Source organism: Girardinichthys multiradiatus, chromosome 18 (assembly GCF_021462225.1).
Source record: "Girardinichthys multiradiatus isolate DD_20200921_A chromosome 18, DD_fGirMul_XY1, whole genome shotgun sequence".
Classification (NCBI taxonomy): Eukaryota; Metazoa; Chordata; class Actinopteri; order Cyprinodontiformes; family Goodeidae; genus Girardinichthys; species Girardinichthys multiradiatus.
Window position 1 is genome coordinate 33,836,114 of NC_061810.1, and position 5,704 is coordinate 33,841,817.

General features: G+C 42.6%; 1 long non-coding RNA gene across 1 annotated transcript; it reads left to right on the forward strand.

Moving 5' to 3' along the window:
- The first annotated feature begins 4,519 nt into the window (after positions 1–4,519).
- LOC124883592 lies at positions 4,520–5,110 on the forward strand. Its single transcript, XR_007042243.1, has 3 exons — positions 4,520–4,675; positions 4,761–4,979; positions 5,052–5,110. It is a non-coding gene; the product is annotated as an uncharacterized LOC124883592 (long non-coding RNA).
- The last annotated feature ends 594 nt before the right edge of the window (positions 5,111–5,704 follow it).

A 5,704-nucleotide genomic window follows, 5' to 3' on the forward strand; every position in this document is an offset into this window, starting at 1 on the left:
GTAGCAAGTGGCTTTACTTTGTTTCTGCAGATGAAGTAGTACCAAAGCTTTCAGAGACCTTAAGGTTTACTAAGCTCCCACTCTATAGGGACCACTCTGCCCCAGCTGGACTGTGAGAGAAGCTGATTATCAGTCAGATGAACAATGTATGGTTTCTCTTCCTTTTAATGTAAAAGAAGCTCACATCACTAATTGTTTTGTTAAAATATCCTCTGAGCACAAATAGAATCAGATATTACTTATAACTTTAGAGTTTTTCTAAACGCAGAGATGTCTTAAATAGAAGGATGACTCAGTTTATAAACAAGAAGCACATTTGTCATTCTGCTCATTTTATTTAGTCATGTATTTTTAGTTATGACCTTTGCTGCAGTGTAGATGTATAAATTGCCTACTGGTTACTACCATTCAAAAAGGAGCCTTTGGACAGTGTCTTTCTTGGTTTGGTGTGCCAAAAGACTTAAAGAAACATCTGTCATATTTTTGTTTATTTAGTTTTATTTTATGGTGACAGGAAATGATATGTGTACAACAGCACAAGGAGGTTTTGCAGCTTGACTACAGTGCTAACCTTTAATTCACACTCTTGCCCCCATTATCACTAGCTGAAGACAGGGAAAATAATTTTGGACTTTAAAAGTTTTACAAATTTTTTTTTGATCTACTCAAAGAAATCTCCGGTCTCTGAACATGACAGCATAGTAAACAAATAGCTGTAACTAAAACCACACTTTGTAGCAAAAACAGTTAGACAGGAAAATCCATCTTGTGTAATTAATACAGCGAAAACCTCAAGAGCCAAGACAAGAGCACAGTAGCAGAAAAATGCCTACTGAAGAGATAACAATACTCAAATGCTTATCGACAGTAGTCAAAAACCAATGGCAGTTTATCTAAAAAGACTAAAGACATTTAGACAATTGTTTTTCCACCAAAATACTGGCATGGTAAATACAGGGGTTGGACAATGAAACTGAAACACCTGTCATTTTAGTGTGGGAGGTTTCATGGCTAAATTGGACCAGCCTGGTAGCCAGTCTTCATTGATTGCACATTGCACCACTAAGAGCAGAGTGTGAAGGTTCAATTAGCAGGGTAAGAGCACAGTTTTGCTCAAAATATTGAAATGCACACAACATTATGGGTGAAATACCAGAGTTCAAAAGAGGACAAATTGTTGGTACACGTCTTGCTGGCGCATCTGTGACCAAGACAGCAAGACTTTGTGATGTATCAAGAGCCATGGTATCCAGGGTAATGTCAGCATACCACCAAGAAGGACCAACCACATCCAACAGGATTAACTGTGGACGTAAGAAGAAGCTGTCTGAAAGGGATGTTCGGGTGCTAACCCGGATTGTATCCAAAAAACAAAACCACGGCTGCCCAAATCATGGCAGAATTAAATGTGCACCTCAACTCTCCTGTTTCCACCAGAACTGTCCGTCGGGAGCTCCACAGGGTCAATACAGGTCCTTCTCAAAATATTAGCATATTGTGATAAAGTTCATTATTTTCCATAATGTCATGATGAAAATTTAACATTCATATATTTTAGATTCATTGCACACTAACTGAAATATTTCAGGTCTTTTATTGTCTTAATACGGATGATTTTGGCATACAGCTCATAAAAACCCAAAATTCCTATCTCACAAAATTAGCATATTTCATCCGACCAATAAAAGAAAAGTGTTTTTAATACAAAAAACGTCAACCTTCAAATAATCATGTACAGTTATGCACTCAATACTTGGTCGGGAATCCTTTGGCAGAAATGACTGCTTCAATGCGGCGTGGCATGGAGGCAATCAGCCTGTGGCACTGCTGAGGTCTTATGGAGGCCCAGGATGCTTCGATAGCGCCCTTTAGCTCATCCAGAGTGTTGGGTCTTGAGTCTCTCAACGTTCTCTTCACAATATCCCACAGATTCTCTATGGGGTTCAGGTCAGGAGAGTTGGCAGGCCAATTGAGCACAGTGATACCATGGTCAGTAAACCATTTATCAGTGGTTTTGGCACTGTGAGCAGGTGCCAGGTCGTGCTGAAAAATGAAATCTTCATCTCCATAAAGCTTTTCAGCAGATGGAAGCATGAAGTGCTCCAAAATCTCCTGATAGCTAGCTGCATTGACCCTGCCCTTGATAAAACACAGTGGACCAACACCAGCAGCTGACACGGCACCCCAGACCATCACTGACTGTGGGTACTTGACACTGGACTTTCTGCATTTTGGCATTTCCTTCTCCCCAGTCTTCCTCCAGACTCTGGCACCTTGATTTCCGAATGACATGCAGAATTTGCTTTCATGCGAAAAAAGTACTTTGGACCACTGAGCAACAGTCCAGTGCTGCTTCTCTGTAGCCCATGTCAGGCGCTTCTGCTGCTGTTTCTGGTTCAAAAGTGGCTTGACCTGGGGAATGCGGCACCTGTAGCCCATTTCCTGCACACGCCTGTGGACGGTGGCTGTGGATGTTTCTACTCCAGACTCAGTCCACTGCTTCCGCAGGTCCCCCAAGGTCTGGAATCGGCTCTTCTCCACAATCTTTCTCAGGGTCCGGTCACCTCTTCTCGTTGTGCAGCGTTTTCTGCCACACTTTTTCCTTCCCACAGACTTCCCACTGAGGTGCCTTGATACAGCACTCGGGGAACAGCCTATTCGTTCAGAAATTTCTTTCTGTGTCTTACCCTCTTGCTTGTGGGTGTTAATAGTGGCCTTCTGGACAGCAGTCAGGTCGGCAGTCTTACCCATGATTGGGGTTTTGAGTGATGAACCAGGCTGGGAGTTTTAAAGGCCTCAGGAATCTTTTGCAGGTGTTTAGAGTTAACTCGTTGATTCAGATGATTAGGTTCATAGCTTGTTTAGAGACCCTTTTAATGATATGCTAATTTTGTGAGATAGGAATTTTGGGTTTTCATGAGCTGTATACCAAAATCATCCGTATTAAGACAATAAAAGACCTGAAATATTTCAGTTAGTGTGCAATTAATCTAAAATATATGAATGTTAAATTTTCATCATGACATTATGGAAAATAATGAACTTTATCACAATATGCTAATATTTTGAGAAGGACCTGTATACACGGCCAGGCTGCTATAGCCAAACCTTGGGTCACTCATGCCAATGCCAAATGTCGGTTTCAATGGTGCAAGGAGCACAAATCTTGGGCTGTGGACAATGTGAAACATGTATTGATCTCTGATGAGTCCACCTTTACTGTTTTCCCCACATCTGGGAGAGTTACGGTGTGGAGAAGCCCCAAAGAAGCACACCACCCAGACTGTTGCATGCCCAGAGTGAAGCATGGGGGTGGATCAGTGATGGTTTGGGCTGCCATATCATGGCATTCCCTTTGCCAAGGACTACCGAACCATTCTTGAGGACCATGTGCATCCAATGGTTCAAACATTGTATCCTGAAGGCGGTGCTGTGTATCAAGATGACAATGCACCAATACACACAGCAAGACTGGTGAAAGATTGGTTTGATGAACATGAAAGTGAAGTTGAGCATCTCCCATGGCCTGCACAGTCACCAGATCTAAATATTATTGAGCCTCTTTGGGGTGTTTTGGAGGAGCGAGTCAGGAAACGTTTTCCTCCACCAGTATCACGTAGTGACCTGGCCACTATCCTGCAAGAAGAATGGCTTAAAATCCCTCTGACCACTGTGCAGGACTTGTATATGTCATTCCCAAGACAAATTGACGCTGTATTGGCCGCAAAAGGAGGCCCTACACCATACTAATAAATTATTGTGGTCTAAAACCAGGTGTTTCAGTTTCATTGTCTAACCCCTGTACATGTCAGGTCCTATTTTCTTTGTCTTTTACCAAAGCAAAGCCTGCTAGAGTCTATTTGCTGGGTAACTGTCTGCAGTTTTGTACTGTGCTTTTCAACAATTCTCGCAAGGAATCTAGAGCTTATTTTTTTTCAAGCCTATTACATATAATGCATGGATGTTTGTCTTTAGTTCACCCCACAGATTTTCTATGGGATTCAAGTCCAACATTGTGCAGACCAGTCAATACACTTTGGTTTTCCAGAGAACGTACTACACTGGGAGCAACATGTTTTGGGTCGCTGTTGTTTTGGAAGATAAAGTGATGACCCACAGCCTGTTTTGCTGCTGATTGCTTTTGGTTTTCTCTCAGAATCGTTGCATATTCTTATTTGTTTAATACTGACTTCCACCTTGAAGTAATTCCCAGTTCCAGGTGCACTAACACATTCCCACAATGCAAACTGGCAAATATGGTCTCTATAGGCAATAGAACTCTAGTTTTGTCTCAGGTGACATGCTTCTAGTATGCATTATTTTCCTCCAGGCTGTGCTTAGCATGGTTCAAGATGACATGCAAATGTCTATTCTACAAAAGTTTTATTGTCTGAGCCCTTTAGGGGACACCGGGGTACCATCCTGGAGCCAGCTCTGGCAGGTAGCTCGCTGGCGAGAGCTTATTGGTAGAGACTAGGCCCAAAAGAGTGACAGGAGTAACAAGAACCTGTCAGATCCTGGTCATTTTTGCCTGCTACTAACCCTCTTCCACCAGTAGGGGCGTTAGGAGCTGAGTTCTGGGTGGTCAGGTGTTTCGCATGAGTGTCATCAGCTGGAGGACTATAAGAAGGAGGCGAGCCAGTACTTCGACGCCTGAGTGTTTTGCCTCTTCGTGGTATTTAACCTGGCCAATTCATGGAGTTTTTTTATCTGAGAAGATTCTGGTTTTGTACCTTGACTAATGTTTGTTTTTGTCTCAGGTTGATCAAGCCTCGTTCATGAGAGATATCAGAAGGAACTTACCAACAGTTTTTAAGGACTCTGGATTCTTGTTTTGTTCCGCTGGCAGCCAGATCTGACGTTGTCCTCACAGCTTCAAGCGAACCCTGTCCACCCTCCACCATAACGGGCAGTGTTGCATAGCCCGCCGCTCACCAAGATCACAACCTCTCTCCCTGGCGGACTTAACCCTACCCAATGTAAGCTTTCTCTATAGAGTATATTTGAGAATTTCAGTAGTGGTTCTTACATGTGTCTGTTTTCCCTTGCAGTCTCTCTGCTACTTCTGTTTCCTGCACCTGAGCCTGAAAATAAAGTTTTCTTAAACGTTTCTCTGTTTAATCGTGTTTTTCTGCATGTGGGTCAAGTTGGCCTTAAACAATATGACAGAACCAAGTACATGAGTCCACCACCAGCGGGGAGGGATGTCAGGTTTGTGGGCCATGTAAACCAGGTGGTTTTCAGCAACCTTCTGGCTCTTCCTTTGGGTTCTAAAACAATATACCAAGTTTCTAACGTGTCACAGAGAACTTTTAAATCCATTATCAAAAAATGAAAAAAGTATGGCCCCATTGCAAACCTGCCAAGACCTTCCCTTTCCACATAAAATAACAGTCTAGGCAAAACCCTTGATAATTGCAGGGCTTGCAGGGATAGAATTAGTGAAGAGGAGATTCATCCATAAAGATTTGTGCGCTCTACAAATCTAGTCATAGTGGCAATAAAAGTTTGCCGCAAGGGGATACAGCAAATCTTTTTAAAGAAGGTTCTCTAGTGAGATGAGAGTAAAATTCAACATTGTTTCCTACATGCAAAATGCTTTGTGGCAGAAAACTAATACGGCACATTACACTGATCATATCTTTCCCATGATGAAACATTGTGCCATGGGGATGCTTTTCTCCCCAACAGGGACAGGGAGGCT